The sequence below is a fragment of the Carettochelys insculpta genome, chromosome 1 (genome assembly GCF_033958435.1).
Source record: "Carettochelys insculpta isolate YL-2023 chromosome 1, ASM3395843v1, whole genome shotgun sequence".
In the NCBI taxonomy this organism is placed as follows: Eukaryota; Metazoa; Chordata; order Testudines; family Carettochelyidae; genus Carettochelys; species Carettochelys insculpta.
In genome coordinates, this window is record NC_134137.1 from 334,203,738 (window position 1) to 334,216,697 (window position 12,960).

Here is a 12,960-nt window from a genome sequence, read left to right on the forward strand (position 1 = left end):
TGGATCATGTAGTGTGCTCTGGATGGAAGCTGGAGGCATGTAGGTAAGCACAGTGGTCCATGGGTTTCCAGTATTGGGTGGTGTTTATGTGACCATCACTTATTTGCACAGTAGTGTCCAGGAAGTGGATCTCCTTTGGACCGGTCCAGGCTAAGGCTGATGGTGGGGTGGAAGCTGTTGAAATCAGGGTGGAAGTCTTTGATAGCCTCTTTCCCATGAGTCTCAATGATGAAGATGTCATCAATGTTGCACAAATAGAGGAGGGGTGCTAAGGGACCAGAGCTGAGGAAGCATTGTTCCAGGTCATCCATAAAAATGTTGGCATACTGTGGGGCCATGCGGGTGCCCATAGCAGTTCTGCTGATTTGAAGATATAAGTTGTCCTCAAATCTGAAATATCTGTTAGTCTATAAGGTGCCACAGGTCTTCTTTTTGCTTTTGAAGATATAGACTAACTCATCTACCCCTCTGATACTTCGACACAGTGAATCGCCATGCCCTCTGGATTGCACATTCGATGATTGGGTGCCATGATAAATATATCAATCTCATAAAGTTATCTCATGACAACATGAAAGCAACTGTTCTCAGTAGCACTGGGTCCCAGCATGAATCTTAGAATACAAGCAGAAGTGACACAGGGCTACGTCATTGCCCCACCCAAGTCTGCAGTTTTTATTTCTGTTATTCTTTACCTAATTGCTTGTAAGCTCCCTGGGGGCACTGAAATCATTTATAGAACAGGTGGAAAGCAGTGCGGGCTTAACAGGCTGAAAGCTAAGCAAACATTTCCACCACATCTATCGTGGAACTTCAGTATGCTAATGTCAACAGTTTTTACCCACTCCGCAAAAGCTCATCACACTAACCTGACCATGCTTGCCAATGTTTACATATATCTTCGTCTCATGCTCAACATCTAGAAGGCCAAAGTACTCCATCAACCCCTCCATATGAGGTATCACTTGCTCCGTCTATTAAAATCAATGGAGTCGTACTGGAGAATGTCGACCATTTCTTCTACCTTGGAAATCATCTCTCAACCAAGGCAGATATTGACACCGAAATCCAACACTGTCTGGGCTGTGGCAGTGAAGCCTTTGCTCATTTATGGCACAGGGTTTTTGAAGATCACAGCATTAGACCTAATTTCTGACACATCAACTTTGCTTTACTGACTCCTGGTCCCAAAATTCTCTTGTTTACAGCAGCTCTTGTTAGAACAGCAGGTCATTATTTTAAGGCTAATTCAATTTGTCTCCTTTTTTAATCTAACCCCATATTTGTTGCTGTAAGTAATTGTGATACTTTACAAACTCATTTACCTCTAAAACGTAAAATCATAATTATGGTAAGTTTGTGGGCCATACTATTACAATGGATACCAGGCTTCAAATACTGGGACTAAGTATTCCCCCACTATGCTATTCTATATATATTTACAGTTAAACAAACCATTTGCTTTCTCTTGCAGGTTTGGACCCTGTATGCAATGCATTTTATTTTCTATCTCACTAAACCAGAAATTAGTTTGTATTTTCTATGGTGATAACAGAAGAGCCATTTCCCTAGCTATTTAGCTTTGTAACCTTCCTACAGATCAAAGGATTTCACCTAATCTGAATCTCATCTCCTTCTTATACCTTTTCTGAGTTGTTCTGATTCCAAGTGAGTATCTTCATCTTCTAATATAGTCCTTGCAATTGAGAAGAATTAGACACTTTGTGAATTAATGCAATGGACTGTAGCATCTATATGTGATGTGTTTCAGTCCATTTTCCCACATTCCAAACACATTATTTTAGAAGACAGCATGATTACTTCAAAAGCAAGCTGTGTATGATTTGATATTTTCTCTCTCTTCTTTGTATATAAGCCCTCAGTCCTGCAAACTCACAGTCAACCACGTTGTCAATTTTAAAACACATGAATGGTCCAACAGACATTAGTGTCTGAAATTTAACAACACAAGTGTTTGAGGATTACGACCTAAATACTAAACAAGAGAAATAAAGTGAGTAAAACATGTGGTATTTGCAATATCTATCAGTAAGCAGACCTGCATGTGAAAGAAGAATGTTTAATAGGGTTTTATTATTTGAGACAACTTTCAAACTGACATATTAAAATTTAACAGCTGCAGTCATCAGTGTTCTGCTACCAGCAGATTTAGGGTGGAAAATTGTACAGGAATATTTTCACTGAGCTCTATCACTGGAAAGGTATAGAAGGTTACAATATCACCTCCAAAATCATCCACTAGCTCTTAATGATGCTGTCATCATTCATATGTCCATCTACTTGATCTTGTGTGGCATAGTGAGAGCTGATAATGGAGGGCTTCTCTTATGACAGGAGTCTGGAAGAAAATGACTTGTTTAGTCTAAAATTAAGGCTGAGAGGGAATATAATTTGTGTCCATAAATGCATGGTTGGGAGTTAAATATCAGGGAAGGTGAAGAGTTATTCAAGGTAGAGGACAATGTTAGCACAAGTACAAATAGAAACAAATTGGATATGAACAAGTTAGGCTGGAAATTTGAAGGTTTTAATTGTCGGGTGAGTGGGGTGAAGTTCTGGAACAGCCCCCCCAGTTGTATTTGTGCAAGCAAACAACTTAGTTTCAAGAAAGAATTAGATGAATGTGTGGACACCATTGCATGATAACTTTGTTTGCAATGGTAGAGGCCAGAGTTTGACCGTCATGAGATTCACTTCTGATTTATGTCATATGTTCCTGTCAAAGAGTACTGGGATATAGCAGGTGAACCAGTACTCGGATCACTCTGGCACTAATTAGATTCCCCAGAGTGGTCTCATGGGAGACTGGGATGTAAGAATCTAATCAGACCAACAGGTGCTAAAGGATTTATTAGCTCATCAGCATAGTAATGATGAAAAGCCACAGTAAAGCAGTGTAAGGAGGGTGGAGGAGACTTAGCTGATCCCTTATCCAGAATGGTCTCAGAGAAGAGTGACGTTTTCTCCCCTCAGGCCCTGAGCAGAAGGCTATTGACAAAAGTGATGCTGTAAATCATGCTTCAGCAGAGAACTGAAAAGGTGTTAGAGGAGGAAACTTAAAAGTGCACAGCATAGACACTGAACCAGTGGAGTCAGAGTCACTTTCTTGCCTCTCAGTGGATACTAAAAGCTGAGTTGTATATGAATACTGTCTTGTGTGTGTACTAATTGACTAAGTCCCATAATCACGACAAACGGCATCTTTTTTCAGTGGACAGCAATAGAAAAATTGCTTTGGGACTTGAATGGGACAAGAGTCTACCCTACAATACTTATTGTGTCAGATGCTAAAAGTATACCCCTTGTTATCCGCAGTATTGTTATAGCTATGTCTATCCCAGAATGTTAGGGAAATGCAATGAGGGAGAGAATGTTTTTACCAGCAGATTTATCCAGCATTGCTCGGCTCTTTAACTGAAGTAACTTGGTTTTGAAAATTCAATGAAAAAGCACATTTTTTCCAATGACAGTAGTTTGTAAAACTGAAGGCTGGAGTAAGAGTTCAGGGGTGAGGAGGGACAAAGGATGGGTGGCTTAGGGTGGAGGGTTGGGGGTCTCAAAGCAGGGGATGGGAGGTGCAGAAGTTAAGGCAGAGGGCTCAGGACAGGGGGCTGGAAGATGAGGTGACACTGACACTGTTATGGCAGCAGCTACTCCCAGGTGGTAAAGGGAGCGCTCCCAATACAGCAACTCCTGATGAGGGGGCCAGGGCTGCATACCCTGTTCAGTGACTCCTGGGAGGGATGAAGCTACAGCTGTGTGCTTGTCAAGTAGGGGCTGGGGCTCTGCAGGGTAGTGCCAATGGTAGCTACCTCCCACTCCCAGCCTGCAGTTCTCCAGGGGGTCTTTGCTTAGGGTGGTGGCTGCCCTTTCTGCAGGCTGTTGGGAGTGAGCACTGCTCTGAAGGCTGTCCCCAGCTTCCAGCTTGCCTCCCTGCCAGCCATGCACTGGTCTGGGAGGGGCAGCACTATGGGAGTTACCCTTAGCCTTCTGCAGCCCCTCCAACCTGGATCCTGTTTGGTGGGGCACTTTAGAGCCTGGCCAGGCTTCAAGGATTGCCCCTTACTTCCCATACCCACTGCAGCCTACAGGCTGTCCTTCTCTCCTACAGACACGCCCCCCCCCCCAGGGTCAGGCCACAGAACTAGCTGTAGAAAGAAGAGGATGGAGAGAAGTGAAGAGATTGGAGCACATGATGTGAGAGGCAGAAAGTATTGAAAAAAACTGGCAACTGCAGGGACAACAAGGGAGGTAAGGAGCTCTTGCAGAGAGTTTAGGTTCTCTACCCCTGGTAATGTCAGACCCTGGCTGGGAAGGGCTGATTTCTCAGCCTGGTTAGATCATGGGGCTCCTGCTTGCTGCCCTATAAGCCATGCGACTGAAGCCTGAACCCTAGTGAGGGGAAGCAGGCTATTTCTATACCATAGGACTGTAGATCAAACAGAGGTCTTGGGTCCAGGAGTGGTACTGATCCTACCACAATATATAAATTGAATTGAACCAACTTCTGTTGTTGAGAAAGAAGACCTCCATGCACGGTTGAAAGCTTATTTCTCTTACCCTTCCTCGATCTAAAGAAGAGGGCCATATAGCTTGAAAGCGTGTGTCTTTGACCAACAGAAGATGATCCAATAAAAGTTATCTCACTCACCCACTGTTGTCAGCATGGAGTCACCTGCATGCCCACTACAAGTGCTGAGTGAATATGGCACAAAATGTCTATGGCTAGCACTTTGCATTTTTAAACAAATTCACTTTATTTTATGAATTCCTTTCGTATTCATTTTCTGTATGCCTTCCAGCAAATGAGTTTGTTGTCAGGAATATTTGCTGAAACAGTGAATTTTCGAAGCCATTATTTGAAGTTATTCAGAGCAAACAAGTTTAACATTTGTAATCATGTCTCTTGATACTTCACTCTTGGTTGTGAGAGAGCTGCTCGTCCAAGCAGAGAACAGAAATGTATCCTGGTTTTCTGTAACCAGTCAGAGCTTCTGGTGGTTCAAATACTTCTGTCGAACTGATGAGATCAAGATATTCCTCAAGTCATTTGTGAAAATGCTTTTAATAAAATAATGACCCTTCTGTCTAATTTTTGAATAGGAGGAAAGTACTTAAAATGCCTCGACAGTTATTGGTTATGAATGACATTCACTCAGGTCTTCCTGTGTGGCTACGTCTACACTAGGACACTACGTCAAAGTAGCTTATTTCGAAGTAACAACATCGAAAAAGGCTACTTCGATGCGTATTGTCCACACATCCTCCGGGGCTGGTGCTGTTGCTGTTCAATGTTGAAGTAGCAACAGGGAACATCAAAAGGACACCCCACCCCACCCCACCCCGCCCTGAAGGAAAAACAGAGTGTCCGCACATACAAGCGCTCCCCTTCAATATAAGGGGCCAGGAAGACCTGCAGTTGGGGTCACAGACTGGACTAGCAATTCAGGGGCAACAGCAAGCCGTTCCTTTAAAGACCCCTTCCCAGACACACCCGCCCTGTGCAGCATGAGGTTTGCAGAGCGCTAGCTACACTCTCGCAGACCAAGGCACAGCAGCCATGGACGCTCAGCAGCAGCAGCAGCACCTGGAAGCCTTCCAGGTTGTCACCCAGGGAGCAAGTGCCCTGCTAGGTGCTGCAGGGGAGACCGCCCAGCAGCTCCTGGCAGGGGAGTCCTTGCTGGGGCAGACGGGGACGCCCCTGACCACTGAGCTCCCCTGCTCCTTCCCCACCAGGTGCTCCTCCTCCTCTGGAGCTACCCCACCAGCTCTGAGTGGTGGGAGCAAATGTTCATGGGGGAGTGGGATGACAACATGTGGCCCATACGCCGGCAGATCCCTGCACTGAGGCATAAGGACACCTGGATGCGGCATGCCCTCACCGTGGAGAAGAGGGTTGCAATAGCTGTCTGGAAGCTGGACACTCCAGACAGCTACCGTTCCGTGGGACACCAGTTTGGAGTGGGAAAGGCCATGGTCAGGGCCATCATCATGGAGGTAAGGATGCCTGGGCATGCACCCGCTGGGGGGGTGGGGGGGTCATGGAAGGGGGGGCCGGTTGGAAGCCAGGGGAGGGAGGGGTACCCTGGGAGGGAGGGAGTGGGTGGGGGGCTGGGGACAGAGGGGTGCCCTGGGAGGGAGGGCGTGGGCACGGGGGTGGGGGTGGGGGTGGGGGTGTACCTGAGAGGGGGCCTGGGGGGAGGGGCCTGGGTCACCCTGCACAACCTCATGGGCTTTCTTGTCCCCTCTTCACAGGTGGTCCATGCGCTCAATGCCATGCTGCTCCAGAGGGTCATTCGAGTCAGGGACCTGGATGTGGCCATCGCCAGATTTGCTACCATGGTGTTCCCAAACTGCTTCAGGGCCCTAGATGGGATCCAATCCCCATCTGCGTCCTGGACCACAGTGGGGGATGATACATAAACCAGAAGGGCTACAACTCCATGGTTCTGCAGGCAACGGTGGACAGCCAGGGCCACTTCCAGGATGTGAACGTGGGCTGGCCCAGCTGTACACACAATGCCTGCATCTTCCGGAACTTAGGCCTGTGTCGCCAGCTGGAGGCGGGGACCTACATCCCCCAGAGTGGCCACACGGTCTACCCCATACAGCTTTGGTTCATGTGCCCATACACTGGCCATCTCACTGCCAGCCAGGAGTGGTTCAACTGTTACCTGAACCATGCCCATCAGGTGGTGGGGAAGACCTTCAGCCACCTGAAGGGCTGGTGGTGGTGACTCCTCGCCCGCCTGGATGTCAGCCTCCAGAACTTCACCCAGGTTGTGGGCATGTACTGCATGCTCCACAACATTGTTGAGAGCAAAGGAGAGGCCTTCATCCAGGGGTGGGCAGTCGATGCCTGCATGGGCTTTCCCCAGCTGGCCGCCACACCCAGTCACCAGGTCCACCACAAGGGGTGTGGGTTCACGAGGTCCTGCAGGCCCATTTTGATATGGGCACCCCAAGCACCTCCCTGGCCATCCCTGGTGGGCCTCCCACACACCACCTCCACCACCCACACACTATCCCCCCAACAATCACACGTTTCAGGTTACTTGAAAAATAAAACTGTGGATTATTGAATACTGATAAAACTGGAACTAATATACAAATTGGGAGACAACTATGTACAGATGGGGGACCAGTGGATGGCTTGGCCATGGGCCCATCAATCTGGGGTGGGGGTAAAGGGGCATGACCCCTGGCAGGTTCAGGTTGTGCCCCCTCCCCCCTTGTCTGCAGTCCCCAGCGCAGCAGGCTGGGAGCTGGGAGGACTGGCTGGTATGGCCAGGATGCTTCCACCAGCCAGTCCCAGTGGGCTCCAATCTTGCCGGGACAGGGGAGCTGCAGGAGGGGCATCAGGTGGAACAGCAGAGAGGGCAGCAGGGGGGGGTAGCAGGGGGTGGGAGCCATGCAACAGCCTCCCGGAATGACCTGCCTATGTCTTGGAAGACCCCGGTGAACTCCTACCATGCTGCCCAGTGCCTAGGATGGCCCTGAGCTCCCTGTAATAGGGGCAAGTGGTGGGGGAGGCCCCAGACCTGCTGGCTGAGTCCCGGGCCCAGGAATAACCCTGCCGCAACTCCTTCCCCTTGCTCCAGACATGATCCGGAGTGCAGTCAGGGTGATCCTGGGTGGCCAGACCCTCAGCCAGTTGGGCAAATGCTTCTATGTTCCACCGCTTGTTCCCCATCACATGGAGCACTTCCTTTTCACCCCAGAGCCCCAGCCGCCAGACAGCCACCAGGAGCTGGGGATCCACAGGGGCCATCCCTTGGGTCCAGCTGTGGTGTGCCTGTCCTAGCCTCAGCGGTGTCCCCAGGTGATGGCAGTGCCTGGCTTCTGGCAGACTCTCAGGGACTATGGAGGGTGCCTGGCAGCCTGGGGCCTCAGATGGTGTGGCTGTGGAAAGGGGGAGAGAGGAAGGGGAAGGCTGTTAGTAATGTGCCCTGGCCCATGTCCCATGCCCCCCATCCCCCTTGGGTGCTGGGTCTCCATCCCGCATCCATGGGTGTGGTGTCCCCGTTGGGTGGCCCCATTGCATGGTCCCCACACCCCCAGAATTAGGGCACAGTGCTGCCCATGGGTGTGGGAGCTGATAGGGCACTGATGACCGTGCCGCTATCCTGGGACCTTGCTGTGGCTGGGCAGTTGTGGGTTGGGGTCTGCTGGGTGAGTGTGGGGCCCTCGGTTGTGTCTAGTTCCCCTGCCCCGTGGCCCAGGGGTGTGTGCCCTGTGGGGTACGTACCTGACCATCCACTGCTGCGGTCGGTGGAAACCCAGTGGGTGCATGCCCAGCTGGTGCTCTGAGAGGGAAGATCTATGAGGACTGTCCCCCCCACTGCTGGACCCCTCCTCCGCCATCCTGAGGGCTGGCTCCTCAGGTGGGCCCCAGGGTGTGGGGCTGGCCTCTGGGCCAGACTCTGGCTCTGAGGACTGCTAGGACTCCTCATCTGTAGTGTCAAGTATGGTCAGGGGAGAGGAGGTCTCCTGAGGGCCTAGGATGGCCCTGAGCTCCCTGTAATAGGGGCAAGTGGTGGGGGAGGCCCCAGACCTGCTGGCTGAGTCCCGGGCCCAGGAATAACCCTGCCGCAACTCCTTCCCCTTGCTCCAGACATGATCCAGAGTGCAGTCAGGGTGATCCTGGGTGGCCAGGCCCTCAGCCAGTTGGGCAAATGCTTCTATGTTCCACCGCTTGTTCCCCATCACATGGAGCACTTCCTTTTCACCCCAGAGCCCCAGCAGGTCTCAGAGCTCAGCCCCCGACCAGGAAGGGCCCCACCACTTTTTGGCCCCCTGTTTGGCTGCCAAGGAGCCCTGGGGGTGCTCGGAGGGTTGCAGGATGGGTGGTTTGGGGCCTCTGGAAAGCGTGCAGGGCTAGCATGTGAGTGTGCCGCTGCTTGCACGGTCTTAGCTTCCTACCACAGGAAATCCGGGTGTGTGGTGCTTTAAGGGCTGCTGCATACAGTGATCGTAGTGCCCCGCAGGGGCTGGACAGCACATCTCAACCTCTCAGCTGATTGCTGTCATGGAGGACCCCGCTATTTTGAAGTAGCAGGACACGGATCATCTACACATGCCCTACTCCAACATTTAACGTTGATGTAGGGTGCTATTCCCATCTGCAGATAGGAATAGCAATTTCTACGTCTTGCCACCCAACATCAATTTCACCGTCAAAGTAGCGCACGGTGTATGTAGATGCGATGCATGCTCTTTTCACATTGTTCCAGCTACTTCGAAGTAGCCGGCTAGTGTAGATGCGGTCTGTATGTTTACTCTCACTGGAGCATGAATATAACCAGTTCTAACTCAGGTGCTCAGATGTACTGGCCACTTATTGATCCCATAAAGCCTTAGGCCACCAGGTGCTAAACAAAACTGAAGTCAAGAACCATTCTGTTTGCTGTACTATTCTGTCTGCAGTGGTTTGTGTAATTTTGTAGGGCCTGGGATATAAGAGAGACAAGGCAGGTGAGGTAGCATCTTTTATTAGATTAACGTCTGTCCAAGTTGACAAGAGAAAAGCTTTTGAATTATACAGGGGCTCTTATTCACATCCAAGGAAAGTGTACAGAATGTAACAGCTAAATGCAAAGAACAGAATATTTTGAACAGGTAGTTAACATACTTTCAGAGACTATTTCTGTTGAAAAATATATTACCTTACCTAACTTGTTTCTCTGATAGTGCTCTTTGAAATGGCAGGAGTACTGGTTACAGAATGTTGTAATAAACTATAAATCCAGTGGTTATTTATTTTAAGTTTCATGCCTATCACAACATGGAGTGTTCCTTGTCCAGCGCACTTAGTGCCACAACCTCTCTGCATATGAAATCAGACCACCGGTATGGTCCCAAGTGAGCTCATGAAATATGATAACATACAAATCTCTTAGCAGTGGGGAAACACATTTCCCAGAATAATCTCTTCATATCTGACCTCTCAGCCTTATTCTCCAAAGAAACCTTCACAACATCTTCAAAAGACAAACCTGTGGATTTAAATTCATAACTTTGCTAGATGATAAAAATCATGTTCTTAATAAAGACACTGGACTTATGGTTTTTTCAATAACCTTCTCACCTCCCCCATCCTCCACCAGCACTTGTCTTATGATTGCAGGAGTGTTAACAGGCAATTTCACTTTATATAAACACACATCAGCTTAAATCAATGTTAGGTTGTTCGGGGGCCTGAATAAGACTACATCCCAAGAACACAAGTTACCTAACGTAAGTGCTAGTGTGGACAGTGCTATGACACCGAGAGAGCTTCTCCTAAGATATGTCTAGATTGCACAGTTTTGTCAACAAAACGACCATTTTGTTGACAAAACCAGCAGTGTCCAGATTGCAAAGAACGTTCTGTTGACAGTAAGTCGAGGGAAAAGAGCACTTTTGTCGACAGCCGTACCCTGCTCGCCACAAGGATGAATATCACTGTCGAGTGAGATCTGTCGACAAAATGTGGGCCTGGACATTCTGTCAACAGAAAAGGCCTTCGGGACGCTGTGCAGGTGCCCTGCTGAACACCCTGTACACAGCAATGTGCACTCTATCATTCCTGCCTCCAACCCTTCTCAGAGCTGCAGGGAACACAGGGAACCCTGTGGCAGGAAGCTGAGAGCATGTGAGCAGCAGAGCTCCAAGCTACTCAGTGCAGTGTTCTCATAGCTGCACCCAGCAGCCAGACATGATAGCAGAGGCCCCGCAAGCCTTCATGGGATCAGCCTCAGGGCTCCCAGCACCCTCTGTGGGGCTCCACAAGGCAGTTCCATCCTGGTTAGGCCCAGAGATCGAGGCATCCCCTCCAAGACCCCAATGCCAAGTGCTGCAACATGGAAATCTATGGCTGTGTGGCCCTGGCTGAATGAGGCTACCCTCACCATGCCCTTGAATAAGTGTGGTCCAAAGTCAAGGAGTTCTGGCATGGGTACGAGTGGGCTCAGAAAGCTGCAGGACTCTCGCAGGCAGGCTCTCTCTCCTGCACCTACTACAGAGAGCTGCAAAGCATCCAGGTGGGATACCTCACCCTCTCCCCTTAAGCCCCACCCCCAGCACAGCAGAAGCCCCTAGAGGAGGAGGATGCAGTACAGGCCAAATCCTGCAGGAGCCAGACCTGGAGGCCAGCAGCCTCTTCCTGGTGCTAGACCCAGTCCCCAGCAGCCAGGCCATGTATTGGGCATCCTCCAAGCTTGGGGAGGGTCCGTCCAGTTCATCACACACCCCAGGGCATGGGAGGCAGGTACAGATGGGGCAGGCTGCAAGCAGCACTCAAACAGCTGGGATATGAACTTGTGCTGTGGTCCCAGCATGTGGAATCACATGCAGCAGTAGTGTGTGGACCAAACAGACAGTCCAGGGCATGGGAAGCCTCCTGCTGCCAGGCTTACAGGAGATCAGGTGAGCCCTGGGGGTGGACCCAGCCTCAAGTCTTAGTGGGGGACCTCCCAGTACCTGCCACAATTGGAAGTGGGCTAACCACAAGGAAAGTGGCCTGACCCAAGACACACCAAGGGATATGGCACAGGGCACACAGACATGTGCACAGGCAAGAGGCAGCATGCACTCTTGCAGGCAGTGCTTTGAGGTGCGGGTGTGTGAGTGGGCCCCAAAAAGGACTAGGCTCACCTATCACCCATGAGGGGACCCTTCTGTGGATGAAAACCCCCCTTGGCTGCTAGCTCATTGAGCAGGGGTGAGGATGCAACAGTCAGCAGGGACCTGGAGGCATTGCAGAGCTCCCATGCCGTAGGGCCCTTTGCTCCCAGGACATCCCTATCCCTTAGCCTGGGGGGGGCTGGGCAAAGCTCATGGTGGTGGGCAGGGCCTTAAAGGCAGCGTTGCATGACTGACTCACCATCTTTCCTCCTGTGCGTCTGTTGAAGTGGATCTTTGCCCATAAAAGCTTATGCTCCAAAAGATCTGTTAGTCTATAAAGTGTAACATGATTTCATGTTGTTTTTGAAGATACAGACTAACTCGGCTACTCCTCTGATACATCTCTCCTCTTTGTCTTCCATACAGCTGGATCTACACAAACCAAAGGCCAGACCATCCCCATAATATTACCAGGTTGCCTCTCGCAGCTGGAGGAGGCTTGTTGGTGGGTCCATGAAGATTTAGTGAAGCAGCACATCATTTTCCTGGACATCCATGGCACTATGAAGCACCACCTCAGGGCAAATGTAGAGTTGCAGTCACAGGCCTGGGACCAGTTAATGTCCCACTGCAACGCTGTCATCACCATCTGGCAGAACATCCTCTCCCAGACACCCAAGGCTTTTCCCACCACCCTGCACACACTGGCATTCCCACACAGTGCCCTGGACCCCCACCTGCTCCAATGGGAGATGGCCATGGCCCTTCCCCCACCCCAAGGTCTCCCCTGCTCTTCTGCATCCCAGGCTCTTCCTGCTCCTCTTGCCCACCCAGACCCCACCCTGTCTGTACCTTCCCCTTCTCTTGGTCCCAGCCCAGCCCTGATGGGAGCCCCATATCCATAGCAGGAGGGGATCTTGAGGCCAACACCACCCAGGGTCCCACTCCCCTTTGGGCTCACAGCCCCTTACATATTGTGAGCCCCCCCGTCTCAAACCCTGCCCCTCCAAGTTCTCAGAACCCCCATGACCTGTCCCAAGCCTCACACTCTAAATAGTTAACAGATGCTTGCATGGCACATCTTTGTAAATAGTTTGGATCTGCTCTGTTTTTGTTTGGCAAAAGTTTTTTATTTTTTATTTTCAGTAAACCCACTTAATTGTTCACCATGTGTGCATCCATTGCTATTGTATGGGGGTGAGGGAGAGATGAGGCGGTAAAGGGAGGGGACATGGTGGGGACTGGGTAGGACAGTGTGCCCAAGGCTCCTACTGGGGAGCCCCTGGGGAGGGTTACTTAGGTCTGTCCGAGAAATGCTTTCTCAGGGCCTCCTGG